This window comes from Oncorhynchus nerka, linkage group LG28 (genome assembly GCF_034236695.1).
Source record: "Oncorhynchus nerka isolate Pitt River linkage group LG28, Oner_Uvic_2.0, whole genome shotgun sequence".
Taxonomy (NCBI): domain Eukaryota; kingdom Metazoa; phylum Chordata; class Actinopteri; order Salmoniformes; family Salmonidae; genus Oncorhynchus; species Oncorhynchus nerka.
The window spans coordinates 31,736,244-31,752,872 of NC_088423.1; the positions used below are offsets into that span (position 1 = coordinate 31,736,244).

The window sequence follows — 16,629 nt, forward strand, 5'->3', positions numbered from 1 at the left end:
CAATTTTTTCAATTTTAGAATAAGGCTGTAAAGTAACAAAATGTGGAAAAAGTGGGTCTGAATACTTTCCAAAAGCACAGTACGTGCGCTCAAGCCAACAGCATTCAGATACAGTACTGTATCTGCATCCTGCACGCTGTTGGCTTAAGCGCACATGCCAATATCAGACGTTGACTATATAAGGCAAAAAACTATTGTGAGAAAACCATCAGTAGAGTTAAATATGTTTGAAACCCATTAATATTTTGGTATTTTTTATTCGGTACATGGGAATTTAACCACAAAAGGTATTTTTATGTGCACTACGTCATCACACACAGCCTTTTATCTGCAACAAGTCCATTTGATGGAAATACATCTCTGGTGTGAAAATGCGCATCTTGTTTTTATGTAGATTTTAGAATATTCAGATGATAATCAGTCGCCAATTGGATGGAAACCTAGCTAAGGTTGCCAATATTAGAACAGGGCAAATATGTGTTAGATTTCCCACGGGCTTGAATCATTTTTCAAACAGAGCCTAGAACCGAGCCCTGGGGCACACCAGTAGTGAGAGTACGTGTTGCAGACACAGATCCTCTCCACATCACCTGGTAGGAGCGGCCTGCCAGGTAGGATGGAATCCAAGCGTGTGCAGAGCCTGAGAAGGGAGAAGCGGATGGGGTCAAGCGAGCAGGTTGTTGGGCGACCAGACCTCAAAAGTCGCAGGATTTCATCTGGAGAGAGAGTGGAGAAAGAGGTCAAGGCATAGGGTAGTTCTGTGTGAGTGGGACCAGTGGACTCAATAGGCTGAGTGAATGAGGAGCGGATTATGGAGGGAGGAGAATGTGGAAAATAATTTCTTAGGGTTAGAGGCAAATGCTTGGAATTTAGAGTGATAGAAAATGGCTTTAGCAGTGGATACAGAGGAAAAGAAGCTAGAGAAGGAGGGAGTGACAGCAGGATAGGTCCTCCAGAAGTTTTGTTTTCTTCCATTTTCACTTATAAAGGTGTCAAGCTCATTGAGGAACTCTCCAGGGGCACCTGGTGGGCGATAGATGACAACAATGATAAGCTTGAGTGGACAAGTGACAGTGACAGCATGGAATTAAAATGAGGAGATGGACAGGTGAGAGAGGGAGAAAATATAAAATCTCCAGTTAGGAGAAATGAGTAGACCTGTGCCAACACCAGATGCTCTTCACTGCTGAAGAGGCCAGCCTACCAGATGCTCTTTCCACAAGTTTTAATGACAGAGAAAACATAGTCAGATGAAGAAAATATTTTGTGTATTCATGCAGCTAGGATATCAGTATCAGTTCTCTGGGGTGACCCATGTCTCCATCAGGCTCAAAAATCTCAATATTTCTGGAGATCCTTCCTGAAGTAATGGCAGCATATTCTGGCTGAGATTAACTCTGTGTGTTCTTGACTGCAGATCGGCAATTGATTGACCAAATGCTGCCTTGTGTAAATTTTATTTTATTTTTTTATTTCGTGTGTATAGTGTGTGTTCAGCAGGTGATGAGAACAAGTTCTCATGGTCGGGACAACACAGAGTTACACATTGAATAAAGAGAAAACAGTACATTAAAAAAAGTAATAAATGTATCATTATTGTGCAATTTATATCTATAGACTACATTGAGGTTTTAGTTTCATTATCTTTAGGCTATCTGGCATTAATGTGTAAGTCTCCAACTAAACCCAGTCAGAGCCTAACTGTTGGCTTTAGGCATCAAAATAGCACCTGCTGGAGGCTTTTGGGAACAGTGAACTGAGATAAAGCTTACCTACGGACTTGGATCCACTGATGCAAAAAGGACAATGTCAGAGTTGAATTCAGTAAGAGAAAAGCTGTGCAATGGAGGCTTGAAAATAAAGAGAAGGGAGGGCCAGAAAAGTCATGTTTGGGAAAGATTTGGTGAAGTGGTAAAGATGTCCAGGACGATAGCAGTGCTAGTCGGGCATGTTGCAGGCAGCGATGTTGAAAAGCATGCATTTGGTTTTACTCGAAGAGCAGTTGTACAAATTCATTGAAGCCGTAAGACTAGACTTCAAATAGGCCTATGGCCTATAGAGATGCTTTCTTTATCAGCATCATAAAAGCTGATAGTATTTCTACCACAAGTTTTAATGACTCCAACCTAAGTATGTGTAAACTTCTGACTTCAACTGTACGTGTATGTACGTGCGTAGCCAATGTCTGTATAGTATGTGTAAATATTTTGTGTATTCATGCTTAATGGTATTTCTTAGTGGATATGAGAGTATATCAGTATCACTTTCTCATTTTAATTCAGCTGATACAACTTGACACCACACAATGTCCTCTTGAGCAGATGACTCTGATACACATATCTAACACATATTTCTGGAGGTTTCTCTTTATCCTTCCTGGTCTTTAGTAATGGTACAGTTGACCTATCATTCTGCCTGCTCTGGTCATTGTGTTTATGATGTGGAGTCGTCTGTGTGTCTAGGCTTTCTCCCTTCTCCCTCCTCACTCTACACCAGCCTTGGCCTGCTGGAGAAAGTCCATTTTATTGATTGACACTCAAGTGACAGGTCTCCTTTCCTCTTGCAAAGTCACAGAGCTACACAGAGTTAGGGTTGTACAGATTTGAATATAGTGTGTGTGTGTATCCTAGTTTAGGTCACCTAACAGAACAAACTGATGTCAATTCACAAATGGTGTCCAACATGGAGCTGAGGTGGCCAGCAGGCAACAGTGAGAGACTTATTTCTGGAGAGAGACGCATGTATGTGTGTGTGTGTGTGTGTGTGTGTGTGTGTGTGTGTGTGTGTGTGTGTGTGTGTGTGTGTGTGTGTGTGTGTGCGTGCCTCTCTCTCTCTCTCTCTCTCTCTCTCTCTCTCTCTCTCTCTCTCTCTCTCTCTCTCCTGGTAATGGAACACTGTATATACATGATAGACTGAGTGTGTTCGGCACACGCCACATGCCTTCAAAATGTCTGTCCTGACAGAAGCTGCAGGTGTCAAATGGATTGGCTGTGTTTGCCCCCAGTGCTGTGGAGCTAAAAGGGATTCAATTAAAGTCACATCCACTCATGCTGTCACATTACATGTGTGTAAAAGAAAATGTGTGTGCATGCGTGTGTGTCTGTTCACAACAGCTGCCCTCTCAGCGTGTCCAGGCAGAATTAATGTGACATTACACCTTAGTGAGGCATCCTGACAGGCATCAGGAAAACACCATTAAAAATGTACGCCCGTGTTCAGATAACGACAGGACTCTTCTCAGCCAAAACAGCACAACACTAGTAATTGGCTGCTATAGTAAACGATGGGTCTGAATTTGATTGAATTCGTGAATGTCAAACGTTGCCAGGTGCATACTCAGAATAAAGGGGTATGAAAAGGCCAGAGAGAGGCCAGTTATTGTCGCAGGCTTGATGAGACTTGATTGCTAATACGGCTAATCTTCTCAGACAATTATGCAGGTGTTAGAGCAGGGTTGGGCTGAAACATTACCCTTTAAAGCGGCTTCTTCTGAATGTGGTGTTCTGTTGATTAAATGGTTCGTGTTTCTGGCACCATGAATGTCAGAATGACAAATTACGTCAAAGTCTAATTTGTACAAATAATTATCACCTGCTCTACCTTTCATTTGAAAGTGTTATTGTTCGTCCAAGGAAGTCGAGGATGGACTCGATCATGATCATTATTCAGGGAAGATTTCTGTTGAAGCAGAGGTCTGTTAGTCCACATGCTGTAAGGCTCATCGTGTAACATAGAGAGGATTCTAAACGATTCATGACAGGCATGTGAAATGGTATGGTAAGCTACCTTTGAGCCTCATTTTAACCATCCCCCAAAATGTCCATTCGGAAATGTTGTTTTTAGGGCGAAGCTCAATGTGAAGGCCTTGTGTGTTTCAGGGATGCAGTCTGGTACAGAATGAAATGGTTTCATTTAAACGAAAGCCTGGTTGAACTCTGAGGTGGAATTGGAGAGGGATGGGATGCTGTAGTAGAATAATCATATTCTTAAGGGATATGTCTCAGTGAGGAATGTAGGGCTGTCACTGGGAAGTTTGTTTTTTACACATCCCTGACCTGTGGATGATATAATATTCCTCTCAGACGTTTAGGGGAGGGGGGTGGGGCTCCTGGGAGGCAAAACGTCAACAGTCGATGTTCAATACTCAAACACATACGGAGGGACACAGACACACACTCATGTTTCTCGTATTTGCACATGCTCTCGCGCACGCGCACGCACACACACACACACACACACACACACACACACAGACACACATAAACAAACATGCTCAAGCCCCCAGGAAACAAACCCTGGAAAGCTGATGTTGAACACAAACTCTCTCTTACTCCACACACTTGGAAAGCCTGGAAAGCTGATGTTCACAGTCCATGGAACATTACTCTGTACTCTCTGGCCTGGACTATCATAGATTCTCAACATGCTAACAGACTCCCCCAAGTTAACCCATGTTCAGTATATCCCACAACAGAGTCCCAACACGCTTACACACTCTCTCCTCTTAAACAGACTATGCTACTTTACTGCTTTTAATCATTCTCAACATGTCTCTCTAGACTCTCTTCACCATTTATCTGTTGTATTGCTTTCTCCCATCAGCTTACATGCTTTAATATATTTTCTGACATAGATGTATGCATCTGATCTGCTTTGTATTCCCAGGACAACATACTGTATAGTAAATCTAGCTACTGTGTGTAGAGAGACTGGTCTGAGAAGGAGACTATAGAGACTTTAAGGCTTCCAAAGCTCTCACAAGGATGAGCTTTCAGGACTCAATTTGAGCTTTTGAAAGTTTGATGTAAAATCCAATCCCCACCTGTGGATTACTTATGTAATTGCTGTATTGTGTGTGTGTGTGTGTGTGTGTGTGTGTGTGTGTGTGTGTGTGTGTGTGTGTGTGTGTGTGTGTGTGTGTCTCTGGATGTCGATTACAGGTTTGGCATCAATTCAGTTTTCAGTCAATTCAGGTAGTAAAAATGAAGGACATTTAACTACGTTTAAATTCTGTACGCATATCTCAGAGACTATCTCAGTATGTTGTATTAGGTTTATTATGATGGCGTGTATAAATTTTACTTCTCCTGGAACATACTCTGGTCACTTAATACTCTTCAACAGTATTAAGTGTTCAACAGTATGAAGTGTTCAACAGTATGAAGTGTTCAACAGTATGAAGTGTTCAACATTATTAAGTTCAACAGTATTAAGTGTTCAACAGTATTAAGTTCAACAGTATTAAGAATGTTCAACAGTATTAACTTCAACAGTATTAAGTGTTCAACAGTATTAAGTGTTCAACAGTATTAAGTGTTCAACAGTATTAAGTGTTCAACAGTATTAAGTTCAACATTATTAAGTGTTCAACAGTATTAAGTGTTCAACAGTATTAAGTTCAACAGTATTAAGAATGTTCAACAGTATTAAGTGTTCAACATTATTAAGTGTTCAACAGTATTAAGTTCAACAGTATTAAGAATGTTCAACAGTATTAACTTCAACAGTATTAAGAATGTTCAACAGTATTAAGAATGTTCAACAGTATTAAGTTCAACAGTATTAACTTCAACAGTATTAAGTTCAACAGTATTAAGAATGTTCAACAGTATTAAGTTCAACAGTATTAAGAATGTTCAACAGTATTAAGAATGTTCAACAGTATTAACTTCAACAGTATTAAGAATGTTCAACAGTATTAAGTTCAACAGTATGAAGTGTTCAACATTATTAAGTTCAACAGTATTAAGTGTTCAACAGTATTAAGTTCAACAGTATTAAGTGTTCAACAGTATTAAGTTCAACAGTATTAAGAATGTTCAACAGTATTAAGTGTTCAACATTATTAAGTGTTCAGCAGTATTAAGTTCAACAGTATTAAGAATGTTCAACGGTATTAAGTTCAACAGTATTAAGAATGTTCAACAGTATTAACTTCAACAGTATTAAGAATGTTCAACAGTATGAATTTCAACAGTATTAAGAATGTTCAACAGTATTAAGAATGTTCAACGGTATTAAGTTCAACAGTATTAAGAATTTTCAACAGTATTACGTTCAAAAGTATTAAGAATGTTCAACAGTATTAAGTGTTCAACAGTATTAAGAATGTTCAACAGTATTACGAATGTTCAACAGTATTAAGAATGTTCAACAGTATTAAGAATGTTCAACAGTATTAAGTGTTCAACAGTATTAAGTTCAACAGTATTAAGAATGTTCAATAAGTCTGTACTCTTTATCTCATCCTCATTTTGATCGTTTCAATGTAAGATGCATTTCTCAATTTCTCTTCACCATGTAAGGAAGCATGACATGACTTTATCATTTAAGGGAAGGAAGTTACAGTTCACTCTGCCTCCAATAAGTATTCAAAAAGAACATTACCTGCCTCACACTTGAATTTAGTTCAACTGCACCACCAAAACGTTTAGGTATCCGTGGACGTTTGGCAGGAAGTATGTTTGCAGGACTTCTCCTCTTTATACCAGTTCTACTGGCTGAAGATGTGGTAGTTTTATTTTGTAGAAAGAAGAGTGTTTGCGTCTTAGAAGGAGAGTTCTGTGGAATTGTCCTGCAGTTTCACAATCCAAGATACCAGACGTAAATTAAAAGAATTCTACTGGTTTAACAACAACAACAGGAAGAAATGGAAGGACACAACTATTCCGGAGGATCTGAGGAAGACCCAGAGTATTATGGTCGTTTGAAACATGGTGCTGTTGGGTATTCCCAAATTACTATAATCAAAAATTTGAGACCAAGTGACTCTGCTGAGTATAAGTTTAGACTTAACACACAGAACTCAGGATGGAAGAACAGCAAATCTGGAACAACTGTTTTTGTCACAGGTCTGAAGGTGATTAAGAATCCGGACACTGTGAAAGAGGGACAAAAAGTAACACTGACCTGCAGTACCATGTGTATCCTGAGTAACAACCCCAACCTTACTTACATCTGGTATAAGAATGGACGACGACTAACCAACCCAAAGACCCTGAAGACCAGCCTGTACCTAGACCCATTCAACATTACGGATTCTGGCAGTTACTCCTGTGCTGTAAATGATCTCCGTTCTCCTTCACTTTGTCTCCTGGATAACTGTTGGGATGTGAAATACGCAAAGAAGACAATCTGCGCCATAACCGGGTCATCTGTGGATCTGCCTTGCACTTACACATACCCCAGTGGTCAGACCATCACACAGACTCTCTGGTCAAAAACTGTGGATGCTAAAGGGAAGCCTGAAGCCTTGGAGTATGGAGATAGTGTGCAGTACCGTGAGACAAGAAGACTGACTGCACCCTGAGAATCACAGAGCTCAGAGAGAGAGACTCAGCCAACTACAGTTTCAGATTCAAAACACAACAGGGGAGCTACAGTGACCCATTTCAGGTCACTCTGTCTGTCACAGATGTATTTGTAGAGGTTAGTCCTGACATCGTCATAGAGGGAGAGAAAGTCTGGATCTCGTGCTCAACGTCCTGCATTCTGAAGCAAAACTCTACTGACTACATCTTCTACAAGGACAAACTTCGCCTACCTAGCCCTAACAGACACCGGGTCTTGTACCTTGACCCAGTCAGCAGTGAGGATGCAGGCAGCTACTCCTGTGTATTGGTTGGCCTCGAGAATCAGCCCTCCCTTGGAGCTACACTCACTGTGAGATATCCTCCAAGGTCCACCACCGTGACGGTCAGCACAGATCAGAATAAAATAGTGGAAGGCAGTTCAGTGACTCTGACCTGTAGCAGCGATGCCAACCCACCAATGGAGAAATACACCTGGTACAAAAGGAACGGAACTCAAGTGAGCGTCTTACAGGGAGAAACAGAAAGTTACACCATCCCCAGTGTCAGTCTTGGGTACATTGACCAGTACTTCTGTGAGGCTAAGAATGAGATTGGTGCTCAGAACTCTACCTGGGACCTGACCACAGATGATAGACTAGTGAATGTCTTGACTCCTGTACTGTGCATTGTGGCTGTCCTGACTGCTGGAACTCTTCTCGTTCTCAGCTACTACACACTGAAACAGAGAAACCGCGGAGAAAGAGCTGATACACCGAGAGTCCATTATGTCAGTAATGATGCCTCCAACTCCGCTGTGAATGAGGAGGAGAGCGTAGATGCTCTCTACGCTCACCCTGATGAGTACGATGACATACAGGATGACACCTACACAGCCCTTCAGAGAGACTCTCGCCTCTCGATGTACGATTCTATCCTGAAGAGAGAATCACCATAGAGCCTGAAGACCTACAGCACCAACCCAAAAATACGCCTTGCACCTTTTTTTGTCCTGCTATCACATTGGCCTGTCGGGGATGTTTCCCACACATTGAGCTATAACCTTAGAGTTTATGATGAAGGTGAATATGATTGCTGGAATGTTTTGCCATTGGCTAATGCAAATGTAAATGGTGTTATATTGTTTGGTTTTTAGAGTTGATTGTTGCTTACTACACAAGATGAGGTTGAAAGAAACATAATCAAATCATATGCAAGCTTTCCTATTCTTTACAGTGAGGGAAATATATGAAAGTATGCCATTTAGTAATTGCCACTTCAATTACTGCTCATGCTCATGCTCATGGTAATTATCTTTAATCATGGATTGATTATTACAAAATAGACGCTTGTAGATATAGCAATTAAAAATATATCAGCAATCGTGCAAAACTGTCAGTATTGTTAATATAATACTAATATTAATAAATACTAATATTTAAGTAAATGAAATTCATTAAATGTTTGCTGTATGACAATACATTTGTTTTTTTGACCCCTGGTTTATTAGCATACTAGTATGCTAACTCTAACCGTTAGGGTTATAATTACATTAAGGGTTAGGTGCTAGGGTTAGCGTTAAGGTTTTTGGGTTAAGATTGGGGTTAGGGTTAAACCCCCTAGAAATAGCATTTGACCTTGTGGGGACTAACAAAATGTCCCCAGTTGGTCAAATATTTGTTAGTGGGGCGGCAGGGTAGCCTAGTGGTTAGAGCGTTGGACTAGTGACCGGAAGGTTGCAAGTTCAAATCCCCGAGCTGACAAGGTACAAATCTGTCATTCTGCCCCTGAACAGGCAGTTAACCCACTGTTCCTAGGCCGTCATTGAAAATAAGAATTTGTTCTTAACTGACTTGCCTAGTAAATAGAATAGTTAAACACACACCTCCCTATACAGGAAGCTAATCAGTTGTCTATCACTGCAACAGCTCTTTTCCTGGATGGCCTACATTTTTTTCTGAAGCCAGTCCTGAAATGTGCTATAAATACTAGAGAGAGGGGAGAGGAGAACACACACACACACACACACACACACACTTAGAAAAAAGGGTTCCGAAAGGGTTCTTCGGTTGTCCCCGTAGGAGATCCCTTTTTGGTTCCAGGTAGAAGAACTTCTGGGTTCTTCTGTGGAAAGTGTTCTACATGGAACTCAAAAAGGGTTCTACCTTGAAACAAAAAGGGTTCTTCAAAGGGTTACCTTATGGGAACAGCCGAAGAACCCTTATAGGTTGTAGATAGCACCTTTTTTTCTAAGAGTGTAGGGGAAGACACATGTATTCTGTCTCTCAATGCGCATACTGGTGCCATGCACTCACTAAACGCCAGGCGCTGATGTGTGTGCCAGGGGGTCACCTCCCTATGAGACTGCCAGGGGTCACCTCCCTATGAGACTGCCAGGGGGTCACCTCCCTATGAGACTGCCAGGAGGTCGCCTCCCTATGAGACTGCCAGGGGTCACCTCCCTATGAGACTGCCAGGGGTCACCTCCCTATGAGACTGCCAGGGGGTCACCTCCCTATGAGACTGCCAGGGGTCACCTCCCTATGAGACTGCCAGGGGGTCACCTCCCTATGAGACTGCCAGGGGGTCGCCTCCCTATGAGACTGCCAGGAGGTCGCCTCCCTATGAGACTGCCAGGGGTCACCTCCCTATGAGACTGCCAGGGGGTCACCTCCCTATGAGACTGCCAGGAGGTCGCCTCCCTATGAGACTGCCAGGAGGTCACCTCCCTATGAGACTGCCAGGGGGTCACCTCCCTATGAGACTGCCAGGGGGTCAACTCCCTATGAGACTGCCAGGGGTCACCTCCCTATGAGACTGCCAGGGGGTCGCCTCCCTATGAGACTGCCAGGGGGTCACCTCCCTATGAGACTGCCAGGAGGTCGCCTCCCTATGAGACTGCCAGGAGGTCACCTCCCTATGAGACTGCCAGGGGTCACCTCCCTATGAGACTGCCAGGGGGTCGCCTCCCTATGAGACTGCCAGGGGGTCGCCTCCCTATGAGACTGCCAGGGGGTCACCTCCCTATGAGACTGCCAGGGGGTCGCCTCCCTATGAGACTGCCAGGAGGTCGCCTCCCTATGAGACTGCCAGGGGTCACCTCCCTATGAGACTGCCAGGGGTTCACCTCCCTATGAGACTGCCAGGAGGTCGCCTCCCTATGAGACTGCCAGGAGGTCACCTCCCTATGAGACTGCCAGGGGGTCACCTCCCTATGAGACTGCCAGGGGGTCAACTCCCTATGAGACTGCCAGGGGTCACCTCCCTATGAGACTGCCAGGGGGTCGCCTCCCTATGAGACTGCCAGGGGGTCACCTCCCTATGAGACTGCCAGGAGGTCGCCTCCCTATGAGACTGCCAGGAGGTCACCTCCCTATGAGACTGCCAGGGGTCACCTCCCTATGAGACTGCCAGGGGGTCGCCTCCCTATGAGACTGCCAGGGGGTCGCCTCCCTATGAGACTGCCAGGGGGTCACCTCCCTATGAGACTGCCAGGAGGTCGCCTCCCTATGAGACTGCCAGGAGGTCACCTCCCTATGAGACTGCCAGGAGGTCGCCTCCCTATGAGACTGCCAGGAGGTCGCCTCCCTATGAGACTGCCAGGGGGTCGCCTCCCTATGAGACTGCCAGGGGGTCGCCTCCCTATGAGACTGCCAGGGGGTCGCCTCCCTATGAGACTGCCAGGGGGTCGCCTCCCTATGAGACTGCCAGGGGGTCGCCTCCCTATGAGACTGCCAGGGGGTCGCCTCCCTATGAGACTGCCAGGGGCCCCCTATGAGACTGCCAGGGGGTCGCCTCCCTATGAGACTGCCAGGGGTGCCCCTAGGGGGGTCACCTCCCTATGAGACTGCCAGGGGTCACCTCCCTATGAGACTGCCAGGGGGTCACCTCCCTATGAGACTGCCAGGGGGTCACCTCCCTATGAGACTGCCAGGGGGTCGCCTCCCTATGAGACTGCCAGGGGTCGCCTCCCTATGAGACTGCCAGGGGTCGCCTCCCTATGAGACTGCCAGGGGTCCTCTATGAGACTGCCAGGGGTCCCCCTATGAGACTGCCAGGGGTCGCCTCCCTATGAGACTGCCAGGGGGTCGCCTCCCTATGAGACTGCCAGGGGTCGCCTCCCTATGAGACTGCCAGGGGTCGCCTCCCTATGAGACTGCCAGGGGGTCGCCTCCCTATGAGACTGCCAGGGGACTGCCAGTCGCCTCCCTATGAGACTGCCAGGGGTCACCTCCCTATGAGACTGCCAGGGGTCACCTCCCTATGAGACTCCAGGGGGGTCACCTCCCTATGAGACTGCCAGGGGTCACCTCCCTATGAGACTGCCAGGGGTCACCTCCCTATGAGACTGCCAGGGGTCACCTCCTAGAGACTGCCAGGGGTCGCCTCCCTATGAGACTGCCAGGGGGTCACCTCCCTATGAGACTGCCAGGGGGTCACCTCCCTATGAGACTGCCAGGGGTCGCCTCCCTATGAGACTGCCAGGGGTCGCCTCCCTATGAGACTGCCAGGGGTCGCCTCCCTATGAGACTGCCAGGGGTCGCCTCCCTACTGCCAGGGGTCGCCTCCCTATGAGACTGCCAGGGGGTCGCCTCCCTATGAGACTGCCAGGGGTCACCTCCCTATGAGACTGCCAGGGGTCGCCTCCCTATGAGACTGCCAGGGGGTCGCCTCCCTATGAGACTGCCAGGGGTCGCCTCCCTATGAGACTGCCAGGGGGTCGCCTCCCATGAGACTGCCAGGGGGTCCCTCCCTATGAGACTGCCAGGGGTCGCCTCCCTATGAGACTGCCAGGGGTCGCCTCCTATGAGACTGCCAGGGGTCGCCTCCCTATGAGACTGCCAGGGGTCGCCTCCCTATGAGACTGCCAGGGGTCGCCTCCCATGAGACTGCCAGGGGGTCGCCTCCCTATGAGACTGCCAGGGGTCGCCTCCCTATGAGACTGCCAGGGGGTCACCTCCCTATGAGACTGCCAGGGGTCACCTCCCTATGAGACTGCACCTCCCTATGAGACTGCCAGGGGTCACCTCCCTATGAGACTGCCAGGGGGTCGCCTCCCTATGAGACTGCCAGGGGTCACCTCCCTATGAGACTGCCAGGGGAGACTCCAGGGGGTCCTCCCTATGAGACTGCCAGGGGTCGCCTCCCTATGAGACTGCCAGGGGTCACCTCCCTATGAGACTGCCAGGGGTCGCCTCCTATGAGACTGCCAGGGGGTCACCTCCCTATGAGACTGCCAGGGGTCACCTCCCTATGAGACTGCCAGGGGTCGCCTCCCTATGAGACTGCCAGGGGGTCACCTCCCTATGAGACTGCCAGGGGGTCGCCTCCCTATGAGACTGCCAGGAGGTCGCCTCCCTATGAGACTGCCAGGGGGTCGCCTCCCTATGAGACTGCCAGGGGTCACCTCCCTATGAGACTGCCAGGGGTCACCTCCCTATGAGACTGCCAGGGGTCACCTCCCTATGAGACTGCCAGGGGGTCAACTCCCTATGAGACTGCCAGGGGGTCACCTCCCTATGAGACTGCCAGGAGGTCGCCTCCCTATGAGACTGCCAGGGGTCACCTCCCTATGAGACTGCCAGGGGGTCGCCTCCCTATGAGACTGCCAGGGGGTCACCTCCCTATGAGACTGCCAGGGGTCACCTCCCTATGAGACTGCCAGGGGTCACCTCCCTATGAGACTGCCAGGGGTCACCTCCCTATGAGACTGCCAGGGGGTCACCTCCCTATGAGACTGCCAGGGGTCACCTCCCTATGAGACTGCCAGGGGAGACTCACCTCCCTATGAGACTGCCAGGGGTCACCTCCCTATGAGACTGCCAGGGGGTCAACTCCCTATGAGACTGCCAGGGGGTCACCTCCCTATGAGACTGCCAGGAGGTCGCCTCCCTATGAGACTGCCAGGGGTCACCTCCCTATGAGACCTCCCTATGAGACTGCCAGGGGGTCACCTCCCTATGAGACTGCCAGGGGTCACCTCCCTATGAGACTGCCAGGGGGTCACCTCCCTATGAGACTGCCAGGGGGTCACCTCCCTATGAGACTGCCAGGGGGTCGCCTCCCTATGAGACTGCCAGGGGTCACCTCCCTATGAGACTGCCAGGGGTCAACTCCCTATGAGACTGCCAGGGGTCACCTCCCTATGAGACTGCCAGGGGTCACCTCCCTATGAGACTGCCAGGGGTCACCTCCCTATGAGACTGCCAGGGGTCACCTCCCTATGAGACTGCCAGGGGTCACCTCCTATGAGACTGCCAGGGGTCACCTCCCTATGAGACTGCCAGGGTCACCTCCCTATGAGACTGCCAGGGTCACCTCCCTATGAGACTGCCAGGGTCACCTCCCTATGAGACTGCCAGGGGTCACCTCCCTATGAGACTGCCAGGGGTCACCTCCCTATGAGACTGCCAGGGGTCACCTCCCTATGAGACTGCCAGGGGTCACCTCCCTATGAGACTGCCAGGGGGTCACCTCCCTATGAGACTGCCAGGGGTCACCTCCCTATGAGACTGCCAGGGGTCACCTCCCTATGAGACTGCCAGGGGTCACCTCCCTATGAGACTGCCAGGGGTCACCTCCCTATGAGACTGCCAGGGGTCACCTCCCTCTGCCAGGGTCACCTCCCTATGAGACTGCCAGGGGTCACCTCCCTATGAGACTGCCAGGGGTCACCTCCCTATGAGACTGCCAGGGGGTCACCTCCCTATGAGACTGCCAGGGGGTCACCTCCCTATGAGACTGCCAGGGGTCACCTCCCTATGAGACTGCCAGGGGGTCACCTCCCTATGAGACTGCCAGGGGCTTAGTGAACACACAGTAAAACACTCGCACACACAATAGACTGAGGACATCGGCAAGAAAGTGGGATCCACACATCATAAGAGAGGAGAGAGAGAAAGAAAGTGCTGTAGAGAGAGTGAGAAGGTAAGAGTAATTTAACCTCATTTTAGCCCTGGTCACCTGCGCTGGGGTGGAGATTATTCAGGATTAGAGTGAGGAATGAGATGGAATACAAGGCCAGTAGGCCACTCTCACTCACCACTTTAACACACACTGAAAAAAACTGCGCTCTGGGAAAATGAATCAGTTGATGGATAGGACTGCCACTTAACCTTGGGAACCATCTGGCCATGCCTGCACATACAGTACATACACTCACATACACTCACACATACACACACACACATACACATACACATACACATACACATACTTGGGCAGCCAACTGATCCTTGCACACTAGGTTGGTATTTCACAGAGAAGTGATGGGGAATGTAGATAGAACAGGGGGAGAGGAGAGGACCAACTAAGCTAGAAAGCCCAAGAAAGAGGAGAGTTATTCTGCTATTTTCATCACTTAAAGGCACCACATTCTATTTACCTGATTGTCACCAAGTAGCTGAGTCATTTAATTGGTTCTTTAGCTCAGAGAAACTGATGATATAGCCTTGCCTCCCCCTTATCCGTATGAAAGAGAATGTAATGGAACTTCTCCATGACCCTGGGAATGAATACATTGATATGGAAAGAATAACATGATTTAATGTGATGTTATAGATTATCAGAGTCTGCAGAGACTGAAATGTGGGCCATTTGAAATCAATCTCATTTTGGGAACAGAGCCTGCCAGTAAGGATTTAATCTTACTGCCTTGTCAGTAGTCTTTCTCTATCTCTCTCTCTCTCTCTTTGCACAGGCTGTAGTCTCTTTCTTTCTCTCTCTCTCCATTTGTACAACTAAAACCTTCCCTCTCTTTGCCTCTCTTTCTTGAACTACTCGCATCTCTTCGTTAACCCCTAGCTGTCTCTCTTAGTGCTGTCTTTTGACTTTTAACCTCCTCATTCTGCCTTGCTTCCTCTTCCTCTTCCTGGCTCATAGACTTTGAGTAGAATAGGACATCTGAAAGGGAAGAGTGGGAGGTTTTTGGTGCACTATAGGAATGGAGGTGTATTGCTAAATCAATCAAAGAGAGGTGTTTGAAAGAGAAGTGAGCTTTAACACTATGCTGCACAACCACCTTGTCCATTCGGCATAGGTCCTGACCGTTATTCCTGCATGTCACATATTGAATGCATGTTAACATTGGGATATCACTATCAGAGAGAGATAGAGTCCCGCCCACTACCACTAGAGAAATGCAGCTCAGCCCGCCCAGTTACAGCTCAGCCCGCCCAGTTACAGTTACTCAGCCCGCCCAGTCCTGAGGCTATTAGATCACAGAGGTAGTGTAAACATCGTTCTGTTGCTACAGCCTGAAATAAAGACTCATCTGAGATTCCCCGAGCAGGCCATGGTTTTTCTTCTAAATATTTTATCTTGCCTTTAAATATGAGAGCATTTTTTGCTGATTTTACCATTTTCATCTGTGGAACTAACCCTGTTCCCTGTTCAAAACAAAATACATGTTTTCACCTAATTTTAACATTCTATCATAAAGATCACATGCTCAATGTAATTAAAAACACATTTTCCCATCTCAAGAGGTTAAATTTAAAAAATACTATAGTAAGTGCCGATTAAGTGCCAAATAAAATAACAGGGTTGACGATTTCATCTGATATCAGCCATACATCCCCTTGTGACAGAGGGAATGGAAGCTTGTTGTGCACAACAGGGAGTTGCAATTAAATGTAAGCTTCACAAAAAAACAAGGAAATTGTTAAAACATTTCTAGCCTGGGTATCTATGGGTAACAGGGTTGACGTGTTATTCTAGCCTGGGTATCTATGGGTGTCAGGGTTGACGTGTTATGCTCGGCCCGCACAGTTTTCCACCACTAAACACCAGAAAATGGCCAAAAAGAGTAGAACCAGCTCACATGCTTTTACACTAGGATTTGACTATTAGATGTTCAACATTTATTTTTTATATATTTACAAAGGAAACGTTTCAGCAAATTAAAATGAATTAAAATGAGAATTCAGTTAATGTAACAGGGTTGACCTTAAAATGAGGGACACTAATCACATCAAATAAATGAATCACTAATCACATGAAAAAAATAATAGTCTTCAGAAATGACTTTGTCAAAACAACAAAATAACTAGGGTTTTACAATGATGGTGAAACTTGGAGAGATGTTGGGTTACGTGGGTTCAAATCTTCCTCAAGGTGACACAGGGTTGATGGAGGGACATGTCAAAGTGCTGAATTTACTTTATTCATATTAAAAGTCTGATTTATTGAATTATGCACGTGGTCTATAGTAAAGGGCACTTCATTTAATATAACAGGCTTTTAAAATTCAATATTGGTGCACAATTTCTACTTAAAATATCAAAGGGATGAAAAGGCACCCATTTGCACTCTCCAATGCACTCTCACTCTCTCACATAGA

At 46.7% G+C, this 16,629-nt stretch overlaps 1 protein-coding gene across 2 annotated transcripts in view; it reads left to right on the top strand.

The window, feature by feature from the left end:
• Nucleotides 1-16,629, top strand: part of LOC115113131 (heterogeneous nuclear ribonucleoprotein L-like) — a 52,999-nt gene that overhangs the window by 18,132 nt on the left and 18,238 nt on the right. The gene's annotated exons all lie outside the window — the stretch shown is intronic.